This window comes from Pezoporus wallicus, unplaced genomic scaffold (assembly GCF_028554395.1).
Source record: "Pezoporus wallicus isolate ANWC-B61680 ecotype Strahan unplaced genomic scaffold, APGP_CSIRO_Pwel_v1 contig_5231, whole genome shotgun sequence".
Lineage (NCBI taxonomy): Eukaryota > Metazoa > Chordata > Aves > Psittaciformes > Psittacidae > Pezoporus > Pezoporus wallicus.
Genome location: NW_026635973.1, coordinates 710,442 through 729,009, shown reverse-complemented (window position 1 = coordinate 729,009; position 18,568 = coordinate 710,442). Strand labels below are relative to the sequence as shown.

Sequence of the window (18,568 nt, the reverse complement as noted above, 5' to 3'; positions counted from 1 at the left end):
ATTTCATTTGCCTCAGTTTGTGAGGTAAGACCCAACACCCACAAGAATATCAGTGGTTTGTATGGCCTCACTTATAGCAAAAGCAGAACACTCCACACTAATGCATCCTGTTCCCTGGCCTGCCATCTGCAGCCAACAACTATGAAGCAGAACACCCTGATGGGCATACCCCCCTCAGAGGAGTCTCTCTGGGTCCTCAGTGGCATCTGTAGACAGATCAAAGGGGGAAAATTGGCATCTAAAGCTGCAATGCAGCCCCAGTGTGCAGGGGGGCTTTGTAGAGCCCTGGTTGTAGTTGGAAGGACAGGAGCACCACTGCTGTTGTGGCAAAAGGGCAACCTACCCTCATCTTCCACAGACAGAAGACAGGTTTGCTGCAAGAAGGAAACACTGCCTATAAACTGCAGGAGCACTGGTGACTTTCTCACTGCAACACATCAGAAAGTGAAGAGAACAGGCAAGGAGTTGCAGCACAAAGGGATAAGCAGTATAAAGGTACATGGGAGTGGTGAACAGGGTCAGGAAGCAGAGTTCCTTCTTCCCAAGGCCAGGATGTGCTAGAGCATGACAGGAGGGAGGTGGTGACAGTAGACCAAGGTCTGATCAGTTCTACCTGTAGTGGCTGCTGCTCACAGCTATTGTGGCCTTGGAGCAGAGGGGTTGTTAGCTTGGTCTCATCCTCTGCTGTGGGATTACAGCTCTGGTAAAGCCGAGAATTGGCAGTAGCTTCTTTTTTGGGATCATTTAGGACCAGCTTGCCCAAGAAGGTGGAAATGGGCAGTACAATGCCACTTCTTTCTCTTCAAGAGAGGGACATGTAAGAAAAAAATGTCATAAAAGGGCACCTGATGCCTGTAGTGGAAGGGAACTGCAGGGAACAGAAGTGAAAATCATAGAAACAGGGAGAGCAGATGAGAATTTGATGAACAAATCCCATTTCTAGGGCAGAAAAAGGCATCAAAAATTACCATCTGTGCAGGAGTTTCTAACAATTGGTTTGCTGTGAAAGAAGGCAAAGTGGCTGCCACCTTTTAAAATAACAATAATAATAAAAAGTCCCACTGTGCACTTCACATTAGAGGGATTTTTTTTAATAGCTTTTACGTAACCTCCAGATTTGGCCCATTCAAGCAGCCGTGGTTTAGGTGAGGGAAGGTAGCCAGGCACAAACTGTGCTCGCTGAATTGATGAGCTGTATAAAAAGCTCATGAGACATTTTCCCTCCTAATTGATTACAGAAGGCTTCTGTGACATGTGTCACCATCCACCTTGAGAAGAGCTCCACATCCCACGGGGGATGTGGAAGAGCAAGCTGTGCAGCCCCTTGACAAATCAGCTTGATTGGGAAAGCACAAACCCCTCAACACTTGCTGTGTGCTGCTCTCCCTCCTCACCTTTGTGCCTCTGAAGCACTTTGTAAGAGGAGACTGGAAGAGCAGTGTAATATCTCAAATACAGCTAAAACCTGGTGAATTGTTCAGAGTGTTATGGAGTAAAAGGCTTTTTCCTCATTCTGTCTATATAACTCTTTTTAAAGGATTTTCGCTAAGTTCTGCCCTGGTTGTTAAAGGAAAGCTGCTCTGATCTCAGCATGTGTCTGCCACTTCAGCATGCCTCTTTGAGTGGATCTTAGGAGGCTGAGAAATATGGGGATGCAGCTATTGCTAACAGTGCCTGCATGCTCCTCTCTGTCTGACCTGTGCACTTTATCATCCTGGCTTTTGCAGAACTTGTTTTAATGCTTCAGCTGGATAATTTTCCCATTGATTTGCTGTGATGTTGAAGGGAATGGCACTGTTTCCCCATTGCTAATGGTAAAAGTTATGTCCATTCTCCTCACCAGCTGTGACCCTGCTGAAGAGCAGCAAGGAGAAAAGTAGATTTTGTTTTTCCCCTCAGCACTCTGCTTTTCTCTCCTCCCTTGCTTTGATTGGTGTTGATGGCACACCACTGTCCAGGGCTCCTATACACCTGCAAGCTGCACAAGTACAGCTGCAGGTACCAGACCTGCCTGTTGCCTTCTTGTAGTGGGGCAGAAGTGAGATGGGGAAGGAGTGAGGGGAAATGTTTATTCTTTGTGCTCAGCCTCGCAGGACCTCAGAGGTACACGCTCCTCTCTTTTCAGTGCTGAGATCAGTCTTGAGAGAGAGGACAGCTGAAACCAGCTCAGAAAATCAACAACTCTGAACTTTCTGTCCTGCACTTGGCAAAGGTTTTGATACAGAGGGGAAAAAAAGGAAAACATGGGGAAGGATTGGTCTTTTCTGTCTTTTTTTAATCTCTCTCTGTCTTATGTCACTTACATCCCTGCTTGCTATAATGGTTGTTTTTATCATGCCCATAGAAGTGGGTTTTGGAAAGAAGCTCTGCACAACAACTCTTTCATATCAAAGTAGCAGCATATAGTGTGATCAAAGCCACCTAGCTTTCAAAGGCGTGGTCATGGCCATTCCTCATGTGGCTAGCACAGTAAGGTCATGGTGGACTTCATCAGAAGTTCCTAATGGATCTTGGTCTCAGTCAGGCTCAGGAGGAAGTTTGCTGAAGTAACCCTAGGCATTGGTGTTCATTGCCAGAGCTTCAAAGAGTCTGCAGACATGTTATATCCAAGGCCACCTCAAGCATCAACCAGTCGTCCTCCAGGAGTTAAGCACAGGAAGCACACTCTGTTTGAGGTCTGTATACCGCATATACAGGACCAGTCCCATTCTCCAAGTCAGACAGTTTTCACCCATCACACTGTACTACATGGACCCTGTGCTAAATGGGGTGAAGGTTGTGTCACACACCCGTGCCCCAGAAGATGCCTGGGGAATGAAAGGCAACTTCTGCTCATCTTGATATTGAAGGAAAAGAATCTGCATACTGTTATTTTTCCTACTGTTGTAACCATGTGACATAGGAAGGGAGAGGTTCCACAATCCTTCGGATGGTTAATGGGACCAGTGCAGTTTCAGTAAGGCTCTGAGGTCATGACGATGAGGTGTACAGCGCACTCCACTTTTCATGACAGAGTTTACCATCCCCAGCTTCCAGAGAACTGTTTGGTTTTGTTACAATCTGCTTCCCCTTTCCAAAGGGCCTTTTGCAGTTACTACAACATTAAAGCTAGAAGCTGATAGAGATTTCAAGTAATTACTAGCGACAAGTCTAAATAGATAAAATAGAATTTGTTTTCCAGCACTGAATGCATTCTTTCGAGAGGATTGCTAAGCAGTTCCTTTGTACCTTTCTCAACTGAGCTGCAGAAAACCTTCTCCTTTAAAGGAGATTATTCAGTTGGAAAGCAAGCCCCACTTAGTGTGTAGCTAATGCTTAACTCAAGATGTGCTTTATATTTAAAGGCATTAGCCTGCGAGGTGTGTACTGCCTGAGGAAAGGAGAGTGACGTAACTACTGATGGATGCATGGGGGACAAAACTGATGAACAGCACAAAAGAATGAATCATACACACAAGTCTCATTGTTCAGGACTGCTCATTTCTAAAGCTGTTGTAGTTATAACTGAAAGTGTGTGTTGTAAAGAGGGCAGGTATTGCACACACTGGGGAACTGGAGCATGATGTGGGGATTGCAAGCGAATGGTAGCTGCTTCTGAAGGCTCTCCCTCAGTAAAGCGCTGGCAATATTTTAAGAGATGCCTTCCTTAAGAACATCCTTGTTGTAAACTCCGGGCTCTGTGAACAGAGATGGGTAAATTTGTTAATTCATGCCCTTTACACAAAAATACTTTTAACTCCTCTTTCTTAAGCAAAAAAGAGTACAACTTATTTAGCGAACAACTTATATCACGTCTTGCAGCAGGGCTTAGGAGCTGTATATGGGGGCAGGGGGAAGAAAAAGATTTTTATAGCAAATCTAGAGTTTAATTGTGCAGTCTGGGTTCTGCTTGTGTTGTGGATACTTTGGAAATCCTTTATATTGTCTCTGGGACAAGTCAGTACATCCCAAACCAAAGTGGGCATTGCGCACTGCTGTGGGATCTGAAGGGGAACGGTCTTTGGTTCAGTAGGGACCAGTGGTGCTATGAAACTCCCCTCAGCTGGGCAGGCCTATTAACCAGGCATCCCCTTGTAGCTCATCTACAGTTTTCTTTCAACCTTCACTTTATGATACTCCAGCTTGTTTGCAGCAATGTGTGTGTTGATGTGACACACATTGTCCCAAAACAGCTGTAAAGTTCACATAGGGAAGAGAAGAAGGAGATTACAAGGTCTGATCTTCATCCCTGGGGTTGCCTTGCAGACTGTGAAACAGCTTGGATCTGGCAAAGAAGTAAAAGAACCAGGGAAATCAAGAGTTACTGACTGACTGCATTGTTGATGTGGGACTTGAGGCTCATAAAGCTTTCTCTCTCCATATTATGTCCTGTCAGGATGTTGGGAGATGAATGAGACCCACAAAATGTTCTGTGTGTCTGGTCTCGGGAGGCAGTGCTGAACTGTTTCCCAACAGATGGTGACCGCTTCATGGATGTAACTTGTCAAATGGACTCAAGCATCAAAGGAGAGTTAGGAAAGGAAAAAGGTGAGAGGGAAGGTCTAGTTAACTTCTGCTTCTCCTGACCTCATATATGAATTAAGCATGGGGCTCAAAACGACCGTAAGGATCCTAGCAGTGTTACGGGATGCTTACTGAGGAAGTACTGCTGTTCCTCAGGAGACCAGTCACACTACTCACCTGCCCTTGTGTAAACTTTAGGAAGGGATTACTGGGATCTAAGTCCTAGCAAGAAACACAGAGGATGTCTATTCCTCATACTCATTAAACTTTCAAGAGATGTTGAAATACAAAATTACACACTCCAACCAACCTGGGCAGAGAGAAACCCTCTCTGTGTTAATAAAGGTATTCCAGTAAGGTTTGCTGCCTTTACAACTTTGAACATCCAGACTGGTTTATGCTCACTGTATAGAGAAGAAAACACAAAACAGACAGCTTTATTTATTTTACCAATAAATGAAATGGGTTTGGGTGGAAATATTAGTGCTTGAGCCACAACAAGGAGTGAACATCTTTAATCTTGTAGAAGTGAAGGAGTAAAATTTACTAACGATGTTCTTCCACTGCTGGAAGGGACTTGTTAGAAGCAACCCAGAATCAAATAGGCTTCTTTAATATACCTGTTTTCACATTTGCCCCAGTCCGTCACTCCAGAATTAGCACCGATGTACTGAGGAATTGTGAAACCTTTTACTCTGGTACCTCTGCAAGAAAACGAATGCTTTCCTGGCTATTGTACTTCAGCTGGGAAAATGTGAATAATTCAGAATTTTCCCTTTTCCTGTGTTCTCCTTTCTTATCCACCTTTATTCATGTAGTTTTTCTGATTCCCAAGCAGTTTTATACATGCAGTGTGTATCATGAATTTTTGGCCAAAGGGAGGTTTTTCATGGTCCCCTCAGAGAACCTTTGAAGTCTTTGGTGTAGCCCTATAAGGGTAGTGGTGTGGAGCAGTTCATGTGCTTTTGGGGACCTGCACTCTTATACTGGTGGAGGGCAGGACTCAGGGACAGCCCAGCCACTGGCACAGACCATGACAAGGCACCTCAGCTTTCCTAAGGGATGTTAAGGTCACTAGTTGCCTGGTGGTAGAAGCAAAGCTCTGGAATGAGAATGGGACCTTTGTAAAACCTTTTTGTGTCAGCCCTTAGCTGTGCCATCAACTGCCCTTCTCCTCTTCTGGGTCTTCTGAGGAGTTTCTCATCTTCTCCCTTACCTGTGTGATCTCTCCTTAACTTTCCCTTATTTCTACATAGTTTATTTGAGTTCCACATGAGGAGTTATGGGGGGAGAATATGTTAAAAACCAAGATCAGGTGGCTGAGACTTCCTATTGTCTTGGATTTTTGTTTCTTTCAGGTAATTGCCTCATTTAAATCCTGAATGACTGCTCCACATCAGTTCAGACAATTAAGAGTATCTCCAAGCTCTGCCTTTCTGCTAAAGAAAACACCTCAGTCCATTTTGTCCACTGATATGTATAAAAAGATGGAGAAACTGAAGGGTGCACAGCAAGCTTGCAGAAATAGTACAGAATATTCTCAGGTTCTCCATATAGTGTACAGAGAAGCACCTGCATGGCATCAGATTTTTCTCCTTTCCTCTCACACTGTTAGTAGCTTGGTCATTTTGCTCTGAATAGCAGTGTGAAATACAGTAGGACTGGGAAAATGGACGTATTTAGTTTAACTGTACCAAGTGGGACCTCTTCAAGGATTCATCTGTTTAAGATTCAAAAGCATCCCGAGGGCATTAGGATGACGTAGACACTTCCATCTTTGCATATTCAGCTTGAGATATCCTATAGAAGTCAGTTTTTTGAAGGTCCCTATTATTTTCCCTGCTGCCAAATGAGCTCCATAAAGTTGCCTCTGGAGACCAAAGTCATTGTTGGGAGCACAGACCACCACAGCACATCACACAGCCTGTGCATAACCAGGCCTTTCCCTTCACGACACTGTGCCAGTAACATAGAAGTGAGGGGTTTTTAATCCAGAGGCTCCAGTCTGATGTTTAACACAGATGTGTTAAAATCTTCTGGAAATCGCCTGGGAGGTTTTGTTCCTTTTTATTAAGAGAGGAAAACAAACCCTGAGAGATGTAAGTCAGGTACTGCCATGTGTGACTGTTTAATAACAGGCTTTGTGAGGCTGTAATTCCTGTGGTACCGCTTGGCTTCTTCTTGCTATAGGTGGTTAATTATAGCATCCAGAGTGCTCCCAGCAGTGGAGCAGAGGGACATAGCGCATGGCCTCTTTCTGTTGACTTTCCCCCTCAGCCTCCACTCCGCCTCTTCCCCTGGAAGATAAAGAAGCAAATCCCAATTTAGTCATCAGGGTCTGAGACATGCAGTGAATAATTCAATTCCGCATCTTCACAAACGGGCTCAGCTGTATAAACAAACTCAGCTGTTCCTGCAAAGCATACAAATCCACTTCCCAATGTTTTTTAGGCAAGGGATATTTTGCTGTAGTTGAAAGATATGGGATGTAAAGAGGGAGAGGGGTCATGAGTGCCTTGCTGGTGAAGGAACAGGGTGAAAAACTGCCAGACCTGGGACTGGGGCACTGTGAGCCACCAAACCAATGAATTGGGTAATCTCACAGCCAGGAGAAACTGTGAGCTGCGTGGTTGAGAGGCACTGATGGGACCAGGAAAAACAGTGCCATTAGGCTCCTACAGTTCTTCTTGACATCCTGTTCAATGCGCCTGCTTTGTAAAAGCCACCAGACCCCCAGAGGTATGAAATTAGTCAGGTTCATGAGACGAATGCATAGTTCCAAGAGCCTGATGGCCACAATAGACATGCGGAGATTTCAATACATGTGTGAACAGTCCTGGACCCCTGAATAAGCACAGCTGCATAGCAGGGCCAGGATGATCTTTACTTTCATTAACGAAGATGAGACTCAGTATGCAGAGGCTGGCTGATCAGCAAGGGCAGTTGTGCTGTAACTTGACAGCCTGTTGGCTTATCCACCTTGGGATGGATGACCGCAGAAATGTCTTTGCACTTCCCCTTGCCTTGGGGAAGTGGGCTTTGGGCCGAAACTCTCTTGGTGGAGTTCAGTTCATTCATGTCTGCAGTATGTGTGCACACACACAAATTTGGCTCTAGCATGGCCTCTGATGATCCTTTTGTCTACTCATTGCAACTCATCTGTTAAACACTAGTATGTGAATCCTCATGCTGGCTGCATTTATCAGATAGTAAGTACTGTGAATCAACTGTCACCTCCTGCTAAGAAAACTGCAGTATTAATTGAGGGCACCATCCTGTGTGAAATCATAAATGAGATGTGAGGAATGACCATCCCATGGGTATCAGTCAAACAGCAGAATTAACATTTACACAGGCTAAGTACACATCTGCAGGCTCTGCTGGGGTTAATTTGCCAGTTCTTGTGGGTTTTAAATTTAATCTTTATTCTGGATGCTGGGAGATGCCTTTTTGACTTGAATCCTGGTGCAAAATGTAACCAGAAAGTCAAGGTGTTTGATGTAAAGGTGAGATGGTCTTTCCCTCTACATCTTTTATTTGAAGAAGTGGGATTTGGTTCTGATTACCAGCCCACCCAGTGTGTTGCTGCATAGGTCTGAAAAAAATCCATGCATTGAATGCATGGATTCAAATGCATGCATGAAAATAGAAAACAATGATTTTCAGGCTGAGTAGGTCACCTCCTTTCCTGGCTGGGGGTTTGCTTGTGCAGTCTTTAGTTGCCTGTTTCAAAACATGTCAACTCACTGCCTGGCACACACGATGAATGAAGCTGTGTGTCAACAGTGTGAGCCTGGAAGATCATGAAGCTTCAATTAAAAGAGTTTATTTGCAGCGTACAAACATGCAAGGACAAATTTTTAAGTAGTAATAAACTAAAGGGGCAATTAGTCTCACCCAGAAATAAATCTCATGACTAGGTGACACAGCAGCAGATAGGTAGAGTACGGTGATGGAGGTGTATCTGCAAGAGAGCTGCGCATCAGATCACCTCATTCAATTTACTCAGACTGGATGTGTCAAGACATCTGGTGATGTTGGACAGTGACAGCTCAGAGCTGGTTCCTCTGCCTATGTCATTGCTGTGGGGCAGATATGTCCGATGACATCTTTGTGCTGGTCATAGCACGAACAGCTTAGCTGAACCCGTCTGTGAGCTCCATAGAGTATCCCGTGATTGTGCCCTTCAGCAGGCGGCAATAGGAGATCTCCAGCAGCATCTCACACCTCCTTCCCTGCCTGTGCATCTCAGCTCCCTCCCAAAGAAACCAGGGAAATATAGAACACAGAGCCAGGCTGTGGCCAGCCACTCACCAGACCCACAGGTACAGCCCCTGCGTATCTCAGGGTGTCTGTCTGAGTTTGGGACAGTATTTTCCTGCTCACTGCACTTCTGCAGGGAATCCTTTGTGTCTGGCTGAAAAGCGCTTGGAGGACAAGTCCTCTGAAGGTGCAAAACAAAAGTTCAGTCGATGCTGAGCCTGGTTAACATCCCAGGATGTAAAGGGACAGGTATGCACTTGAAGTCTCCTGTGCGCAGTTAAATTGCTCTGTGCTTTGGGGGCCGAGAAACTGGGCTGGCTCTCTCCTGAGAAGTGTTTCACATTAGTGCCCCGTAACGGCTCCGGCAATAAAAGTAGGTATTTGCATTAGACTGAGGCCATGGGTATACGAATGGGTTAACCCACAGCAGCTCAAGTTGTTCCAATTTCCAGAAAGCTGTGAATATATGATTCAATTGTAAGGAGGCATTAAGCCACCCAGCAACAAGAGATTTACTCCTGGCTTGGTTGTGGGCTGTTTTCTCACATGATGAAACACCTAACCTTTTGGTACGCAGCTTGCTCCCTTCTCACAGCTCTCAGTGAAAAGTCTACTTATTGGGCTGCTCCTGCTGCCATGCACTTTGCTCCAAGGTTCTACCTCAAGTTCAGTGTCTCCCTGTGTGTGGCCAGAACCTTTGGTGTGTATTGTGCACATAAAGGTAAAAAGCCACCCACCTAGCTGAAAAGCAAATGTCAAGTGGTGTTACATATTCATTGCAAAAAATAAGACAGAGTCATGTTGCCTGACATCTGCCTCTGAAGTAAGTCTGTATGGTGTAGTCTTTCTTCTCCTCTCTCCTTACACTGAAGGAAGAGGTATGGTTTGCTCTTTGCATCTATATAGGGACAGATGGATGCAAGTGGGCTCTCACATCATGTTTGGGCAAGGCCTTCCTTCTCTTAGTGGCCTAGAAGGACAGGGAAGGAAAACAACCTGATAGTCATTCACTTACTCTAGGACACCCCTATGTTCTGTGGACCAAATTTGTCCCTTCTTGCCTTAGTTTCCCCACTCCCCACAAGCCTTACAGCGTTGGGAAGGGAGGGTTAAGCCACCACAGCTGCATGCTAGTGGCAGCCTTTCCCCACATCCCTTAGCGTGGGTTCTCACTGCTGTGGCTCCCACCCCTGCCCAGCCCTGCTTCTTCCCAGTGCCTTGCAGGGATCGGCTAATAGCAGTGTGAAAGTTCCTGGTCCAAACCCAAGCACTTGTTCCAGGTAATTATTTAGCACCATATCAGCACTTTGCAGCCCTGATTTTCCTGACTGAGAGACAACTAATTAAAAGAACAGGCACAGCACAGATTTACTGCCAAATGGGTAAAACTTAATAAACAGCAATGACATGTTGGTTTATTAGTATCTCCCTCTGCTACATTTCACTTTTCTTCTCTGAAATGAGATGGGATGGGCAAGAAAGGTTGAAAGCACCAGAAGGGGAAAGCATTAACACTGGAGACAAGGAAGCCATTAAAAGCAGGTGGGATACTTGCTCTGTAGAGGTTGCTATGTTGAACCAGGGAGGTGCAGTAGCATCCTACTCATGTGCTCTTGAAGATGCTCAGCTGTAGCCCAGAGGCAGTGGTATCAGGCAGATGTAGGTATTCCCTTTCCCACTTCTTTTTTGCATCCTGTGTCCACCCCTTCCAGGAAAAAGCTGTTTTTTATCCCTAGAGCCAGCACAGAATACGAATAGATGGAAATTGCCAAGAGATATTGGTTCATGGGGTGAGCCCTTGCCATGCTGCGGGCTGGCTGAAGCCAGTGCCCCATTTGGCTGGCTCCAAGTGCAAGCTAGCTGGGGCAGGCAGGGGAGAGATCTTTTCCCACACAGGGTGCTGCCCTGAATTTTTTTCCCCTTCCCTCATCCCAGCTGTCATCACCTTCCTCTGCAAAAGATGAACATCTCGTTGTAAGCAGGATTTTTCCCCCTCCCCCACGAGCAAGCAGGATTCCTGGGTCTTTTCCAAAGGCTCCTGTGCCACATCTGTTCCCTTGGAGGATATTCATCCTTGGGACAGAGTCCCACTGCTGCCGGATCACCTACTGAAAGCTGGGATTCCTGATCTCTTCAGGAGGCTGAAGGCTCCTTTCTGAAGGGTCATAATCCCCACATTTGGGGAGCCAGGGTTGTCCCTGCCCACCTAAACCCATCTGTTTGAGTCATGGTTTCTGTGGAAGTGTGTGAAGTGTTGAGAGGTCTCAGAGGAGGAGTGGATGGCTAGTTCAGAGCCCCAAGATGATCTTACAGAGTCATTTGAAAGGCAAATTATCAGTGTGAGAGGGATCTTAGTTCATCTCCTGTGTCTTCATGCTTGTGGAGTCAAGTTAGAGAGGGAATAGGAATACTGGTGTCCAAGGTGGCAGCCATCTCAGAGACTTTCGACCAACCTTCACCCCAAGTGGTCTATGCCAGGACTTCCCTAGCCCCACATGTCATGGGTACATGGTTATGCTTGGCATGTCTTTCTGACCTGGCAGATATATGAGTATTTAAGGTAGAACTACTTCTATTGGAGAAAACTGTTTTGAACATTTCCTTGTCTTTAGTGTTGATGCCCTCCTTTTCGGGTGGGATACTGCTTTCAGGCTTTGTTGCCCATCCCATCATATAGAAAATTACTCTTGAAAGGGAGTAAAAGAGAAATATAAAAGTCTTGGTCTCCTGGAGGAGAAAAGGCTGCAAGTACTGAATGTAGGCAGGTCATTCCTCCAGCTGTACAGTAGGTTCCTTTTGCAGGTGTGTTTGTGAGGACATGCAGCATATGTACAGAGCTAACACCGAAAGAGATGGAGACTACCTAACACCTTTTACACAAGTCACACAGCTTAACAGTTACATACACAGAGCACTGCAGAGAAGCTGCCTTTTTCCATAGAGCTTTAGTGGGAGAGGGGTTAGGAGATCATTTTGCTCCTAACAAAGTTGCCCAACACCTGCAATGCTATCAGAAAGATGCAACAGGAACAAGCTTCTCATGTGGAGGAAGGAAGACACATACCATAAATCCAGGGAATAGCCCCAGGTAGAGAAGCATAGCTGTTTAGAGAAGGAAGCCAGCTGGATCTTACTATATGGATCACAAGATAGAGGTAAGAGGGTCCTAAATAAAACACCTGGGAGAAGATATGTTATATGAGGATGGCAAGTTGGTTGGTGCTGTTTCTGTTTCACTGCTGGAGGATAGTTGGACTACTGAGGTTCAAAGAGATGTTCTCTTCTGTTTTTCGTTAGAGGAGCTGTTACTGATTGTAGAGTTTGTAGCAGGAGTCTTCTTTTATCAGGTTGAGCTTTCAGTGAAGCAGTTGGGCTTTGGGTTGCAGTACAGTGTAATCTTTCAGACAAGGCAGTCTGCCTTATTTTACAGACTCTGATTAGAATATCTTCCCTTTTCCTCTGGTACTATAAAGGCAAATTATTAAGTCACTTAACACCAAAAATGTGTTAACTTGATCTCTATACTGGAAAGTTACTGGGGGATGGCAGAGGGGAAATAGTCACGCTAAACCAGGGTGTTAATGATAAATGTGTCATCTACACATACAGACTACACTTATGGTCATCTCCAGCTGGCTAACAATAAACAAATCTCCATTAGAGTTTGAGGCAAGCCAAGTATGGACACTATTCAGCTTGTATTATGCAGGGGATCAGAGCAGGTTACAACAGCTTATAGCAATGCTCCTCTCCAGTCTTGAAATCTGGTCTTACAGTTGTTAATCACTCTGTGGTTTTGACCAAAATTAAAAACCACTGTGTTATTTTCAAGCTCTCCAAGAAAGAGAGTAAAGGAATGTAAAAATTGAAATAAACTGAGCAAAACAGTTGAGATAGCACTTTAATGTGCTTGTACTCAGAGTCACCAGTTAAGAGATGTAGACAAATAGAAGAAAGTCTGAAACAATAGAAATCATAGAACAGTTAGGGTTGGAAAGGACCTTAAGATCATCTACTTCCAACCCCCCTGCCATGGGCAGGGACACCTCACACTAAACCTAAGTTTAGTAGGCCACCTAAGGCTTCGTCCAACCTGGCCTTGAATCATCCAACCTGGCCTTGAAATCCAAGTCATATGGCCATAGAAATCCAAGTGTTCTCTTGGATATTTTTTCAAGGATACCAGATTTCTAAGAACGAGGCAGAAAACCTCCAAAGAAACCACTCTGGCTGCACTGATGAAGTGCTTAAAACAAAGTAATTAAAATCCCCAGGTTATTGCTAAGACAGGTCGAAGAGTTAAAAATTAACACCAAATGTGCCAAGCATGGCTGGTCTAGGGTTTCTCGAACACTAATACTTGCCTGTTGGCTTTTCTCACTGGACCATAACCTGCTCCTTGAGTTGTTCTGTGCAGCATGTTAATGTTTTTCTGAGGAGGGACAGGAATGTGACCACCACTTCTTTACAACTTGCAGGGAAGTCCTATCCTGGACAGAAAGTGATCTCTTTCTCTCCTCAGCAGCTGGAGGACTTTGTACACTATCTGAGAAGAGGTAAGCACTCATGTTTGGTCCTGTTGTTTGGTATTTCAGGTGGTGACTTGTGTAGGCCAAAGACTGACCAAACAGGGTGATGATGCTGCCGCACAATACGGACTTGTGAGCAATGTGGGGTTCAGAAACACACATTCCCATGTGTATTCATAAAGGCCTTGCTTGCTGTGTAATACAGCAGCTTTTCAGGGAAGATAGTTTAAGTGGTTTTCTTTTGCCAGCTCCCAAGTGCTTGAGTTATCAGATAATAACTTGCGCGTACAATAAAAAACACAAATAGAAGAAATCTAAAGTCAAGTGGAGGCCAAGAAAAAGAAGCCATGAACTTGTACCACCTGTCCCTGGGAATGGGGAATGCTGGGGACAGGTACAAAACCATCTACACGTCTCCTAGTTTGTAATCTTTTGCAGACTTCAGTATGTATAGACAACAAGATGGAAATCAGTTTTGCTTCAGTGGGCAGTGCTTACTGCTTGTGCAGGACGGATTATTCTGAAAGGAGAAGTCTGACCAAGTCGATGCAATTATTCCCCTATACTTAATTTTTTCCTTTCAATAATGTTACTTTCGGGTAGCGGGATTGTTGGGTTACGCTCAGGTGCAATTCGCTGCAGTTCAGGGACCGTATTGCTTAAACTTTTAACAAATATTACCACCTGCTGGGCACTCTGCAGCAGTGCAGCGTCTGACCGTTTATTCCCACAAGGAATGGGGCTCTCCCTACACAAGCAAGGCATTCGCTCTTCTGGCTTGGAGACTTTTCTGACTTTCTACCAAAGAAGACAGATCCGTTGGCTTGATCAGTCCAGCAGGAGCTGAAGATTGGTGTCTTCGGGTGAACTTAGTACTGAGGGATGTTGGTTTGTGTTTTGGTTTGGTTTTTTATGCTTAGAAACCCTGCCTGTGGTTTTACACAAAGGGGTTCTTTTACTTCTTGGTACATTTTGCTACTTAAAAACGTAGGCAATATGTAGGGCCCAGGGTGTTGAGCCAACAGCTGATCCTATAGGTTACCTTGATCATACACCCTGAGTAGGGAGAGCTGTTACCTTGCCTCTGCTGGAGCTGGGATGCAATGGGAGAAATAAGCTTCTGCCATGGGACACCTACTATCAGTTCAGCCAGTGCCACAAGTGGTCAAGCTTAGCCACTGGTCAGTGGTGGTTAAAAACACACTGAAAAAACAGTTCTTGTCATTCTCCTCTCTCTCCTAGGCTAGAATTGGGGAAATATTGTACTTTTCAGGCTGGTTTAGCAACTAGGGCTGCAAGAGTGGGATGCAGAGATTAAGTATTCCTTTATAAATCTCCCAGAGGTTTTCAGTCCACTTGTGGACATCTGGTTTCTCAGTCACTGGTTGGTGAGCAAGCAGGATATTGGCACTTCAAGCATTCCTTCCACAAAGCAGAGCTGGTTAGTACCCATGGCTCTGCAGCCATTACCAGTTTATAAATAATTTTTTATACCGTGGTTGACTTCTCCAGCTTCTTTGTGTTGCAGCTACTTCTGGACTGGTCTAGGGCCAAGCCAAAAGGGCTGTGGGAGGAACAGCTGTCCTCGCTCTTGGACTAAAGGAAGCTGCTGAAAGCTCTTTTGTTTAGTAATATTCACAATAATAGAGTTTGGTGCTTGAAAGATGGACCTACAAGACCTGGCTGATCAAGTGAGGCTTTGCTGGGACTCCTAGGGCAAGTGGATGCTAGAATGCTCTGCGATATCTATTTTTGAGGCAATAGCAGCAGCAGTCTACAGATAAGAGAGGATAAGGAAGGCAAAGCAAGGCAAGAGCTTCAGGGCAAGGGTCTGACTGTGTTTACGGGGGGGGTATTTCATTCGATTCTTGATTTGTCAGACATCAGGCATTCACCCTTGGTTGTAACAGCTTCTGCTTGCAAGGAAGTGTTTTGAGTTTAGGCTGACTTCTGGCTCCAGCACTGAGGGCAGCACAGAACTAGTCAGGACTCCAGCAGGCCTTGCAGCCCCTTACCTCTGTGTTGCTCCAGGTGCTTGGTTTCTGCTTTCCCTCAGTGTGCTCTTCTTTGTGCAGTGATTTTGTGTGACTGCATTGCCTGAGGTGACTGATGTTTACCAGCAGCTACAGCCCAGCAATGGTACAGACACAATGTTCTGCATGAGCATCTGTCTTTCAAGGAATACTGCTTCTGGCAAGAGTATATCAAGCCCATTTCATGGGTATTAAATGTTTTCCTCTTTCCCATCAATATATATATATATTCTTAGCTATTTTTGAAAGGTACGTAGGAGGCTTTCCTGGTTTCCTGAGGATACCAGCTGAAAGCAAGTGTTAGAGCACTTAAGAGCCTCATTTTCCACAGTTGTACAAAGCCTCACAGGACTACTCAAACTTGTGAGCTCCTCATGTTTAGGAGCACCAGAAACAGGTCCTGGCCCAAACCACTAGTCCATAGAGCAATAGCATATGTTTTTTCCTCCTTATCCTCATAAAGATTGTCTTACCTGACCTGAAGAGCCCAGATCAAGTGGCCACCCCACCATGCAGGGCTCCCTCCCACTGTGCCCACCCAGCATCAGGTTGATTATGCTTGGCAACCTCAATGGCTATAAACCCTCTCCAGGAGTAGAAGAGGTGTGATGGGCAGTAAAGCTGCCAAATTTGGGGGTTGACATCTGGGAGCCTTGAGGAGCTGTTTCATTTACGTGGTTTGGATCCGAGTAAGTGAATTTTGACTATTTCCATTGTGCTGGGGGCAGTGTCCCCTGTGAACGAGCCAGATGGTGTGAGTGCATTTTCCCTCTTGTGCCTATGCCTAGCAGTGGTCCTCTCCCCTTGCCCTTGGCAGCCTGGAGCAGTCCTCCTGGCCTGGTGGAACAATCCTGCTTCCCAATGCCCTCCTGTGCTCCTTGTCACCAAACTATAAGGTATTTTTCTACCTCTAGAGGACACTGTGGCCTTCCATATGCTCACTCCTCTGCAGTGCTCTGGAAGCAGCAGAGATGGCACAAGCCCTTGGTGGTCCCATCATACCTAGGTTGGGGAAGGGGATGGTGGTAGTGCAGGCTTGAGTGGCTCTGCCACCAGCTTCTGAGTGTGAGGGACACTTGTCCCTCTTCATGTAAACCCATGAGGCTGGGCTGCCTAGGATGAAGCAGGGGCTCAGAAGTGCTTTTTAGGTGTGGAGGGACATTTTCTTGTTCTCAGCACACATCTGTCCAGAGATCCTCTATATTTTGCCTTTTCAGTCCACTGCAGGGATTTTCTTCCTTCTGGGTCTTCCATTTTCATCCCACGGCTGTTCCCCTCACCAATGGTAAAACACAAGCCCAAGGAGGTCTTCTTGTACTGTAAGGCTGCTTTCTCATCTGTTCACAAGCCTTGATGACTTAGATGGGTTTGGTTTTATCCACTCCACACCAGCTCATTCTGGTATTTTGCATTACAATAGACAAACAGAGATATGGAGTACATAAGCAGAATGAATTTTAAAATGTGATAGTGGTTGGTCGGGAGTAGGAATATTACCTGGGAGTAGATAGTTAAGTGTGTGGTCATAAAGCAGCAATGATGCTGGGGATGATGCAATATGGCTCCATACTGCTTGTGCTATAGGTGTCCTGGAGGCACATTGCTCTTCCTTGAAGTCCTTCCAGATTTCACGCAATAGTTTGTTTAAGGCTGACCACCCAGAAGCACACATCAGAAGAGCCAAATCATGATTTTTCTATGCCAGGCAGGCAACTGGGGAGGTCACAATGGTAGCAACCACCAGAAGCAGCTTTGAACATGAAGGTGGACCCTTCTCAGCATGTGCATAAATACTATTAGATGCTCAGTATTGTCAAGGCTTTTATTAAGTCTTCTGATGCTCCCTGAGGTGAAGAAATATCCTGACTTTGAGAATCTGAAGGTCGGCAAAGCTAACAGTAGAATAAGGTTATTTAATCGAATAAAAATGTAGGCCAATCTGGAGGAGGAAGATTTCTCTTCCATGCCAAACTTTGGCCACAGTTTATGCATCCATGGATGAAAAGGACCTGAGTTCTTCCCACAGATTCTGTCCTTCCCATGAAGTGCATCTCCAGCTTTAAGTCAAATCTGAACTATCTCAGGGTCTTTCCCAGAGTGTCACAGTGAGATCACAAATCCATTGGAACTTGCCGCTGAAATCGAAGCCAGGCAAGAGATACCAAAGGATGAATCAAGATAGGACCCCAGTTTGCTACTGAATTTTGGGTTCTGTATATTGATGGTGACAGACTGTGGGCTGCAGAGCATGAAAGCAGATGGGGGGGTCACGGGTGTGCAAGGGAAATGAACTTTTTACATGCAGATAAGGATGACAATTTTCCTCAGATTGTCTAGCTTGGAATTTTGAGGGAAGAGAGAGCGGGATGTGGAAAGCAATGGTTTCCTGTGCATAGCAGCTTTTTCTAATTGCCAAAGTTGGTACCATCCTTGTATTCCAAGCATTTTGTGAGGAGCAGCAGTGTAAAAACTGTGCAAGTGGCAAACCTGAGCACAAGGTAACGGTGGTGAAGGCAGAAACTTGTTGTATTGCTCCTGCTTTGACACCACAGAAACCACTTGCAGAAGTCCTATGAAGCAGGAAGAGATGGGATCAGTTTCCTACCAAATGCAGGCACTCGGTTGCATTAATGTGCCATCATAGGTATATCCAGTTTCCCAGTGCTGCTTTGCTGTCCTGTGCCCATGATCCATCTCCCCTCTGCCAGAGAGGTGGACGTGGTGTGCGGTGCGTAACGCAGGCACTGACCTTTCCCACAAACGCCTTTCTCTGCAGCTCTCGGGACATCTGCTGGCCCTGGAGAGTCTTGAAACAATGCAGGTTTCCTGGCCCTCTATGTGGTTTTTCCTCTTATAGGAAAATAGATGCTAGAATATCTGCACTGTTTAGTGGTTGCTTTGTCCTGGTGTTGGCACGTGTGCAGTCTGTCTGCAAGGGAGCCTGTAATGGTGGAAAACCATCAGTAAGATGATTTAAAGGGGGATATGTACGGACAAGCTATTTTGTTTCAGCAATGCCTTGTGTGGAGAGGGGTTTCTTCTCACATGAGTTGAGCAGTTTTCTCCCAACAGTGGGTTTCCTCAGGGTTTTTAATCTCTCTTCCCTCACCCGTCTCTGTGCTTGCACCATACTCCATCCAACAGCACTCATAGCTGACCTGCTGCTGACCACTGCCTTCCACCCACATCTTTTCCTGAGCTCAATAACTTACTTGACGAAACACTATCCCTGAGACAGAC

At 45.4% G+C, this 18,568-nt stretch overlaps 1 long non-coding RNA gene across 1 annotated transcript in view; it reads left to right on the top strand.

Moving 5' to 3' along the window:
- Positions 1 to 18,568, top strand: part of LOC130593546 (uncharacterized) — a 175,331-nt gene that overhangs the window by 67,640 nt on the left and 89,123 nt on the right. Inside the window, exon 3 of the long non-coding RNA XR_008970823.1 lies at positions 13,245 to 13,322. This is a non-coding gene — a long non-coding RNA (uncharacterized LOC130593546). The remainder of the gene's footprint in view (positions 1 to 13,244; positions 13,323 to 18,568) is intronic.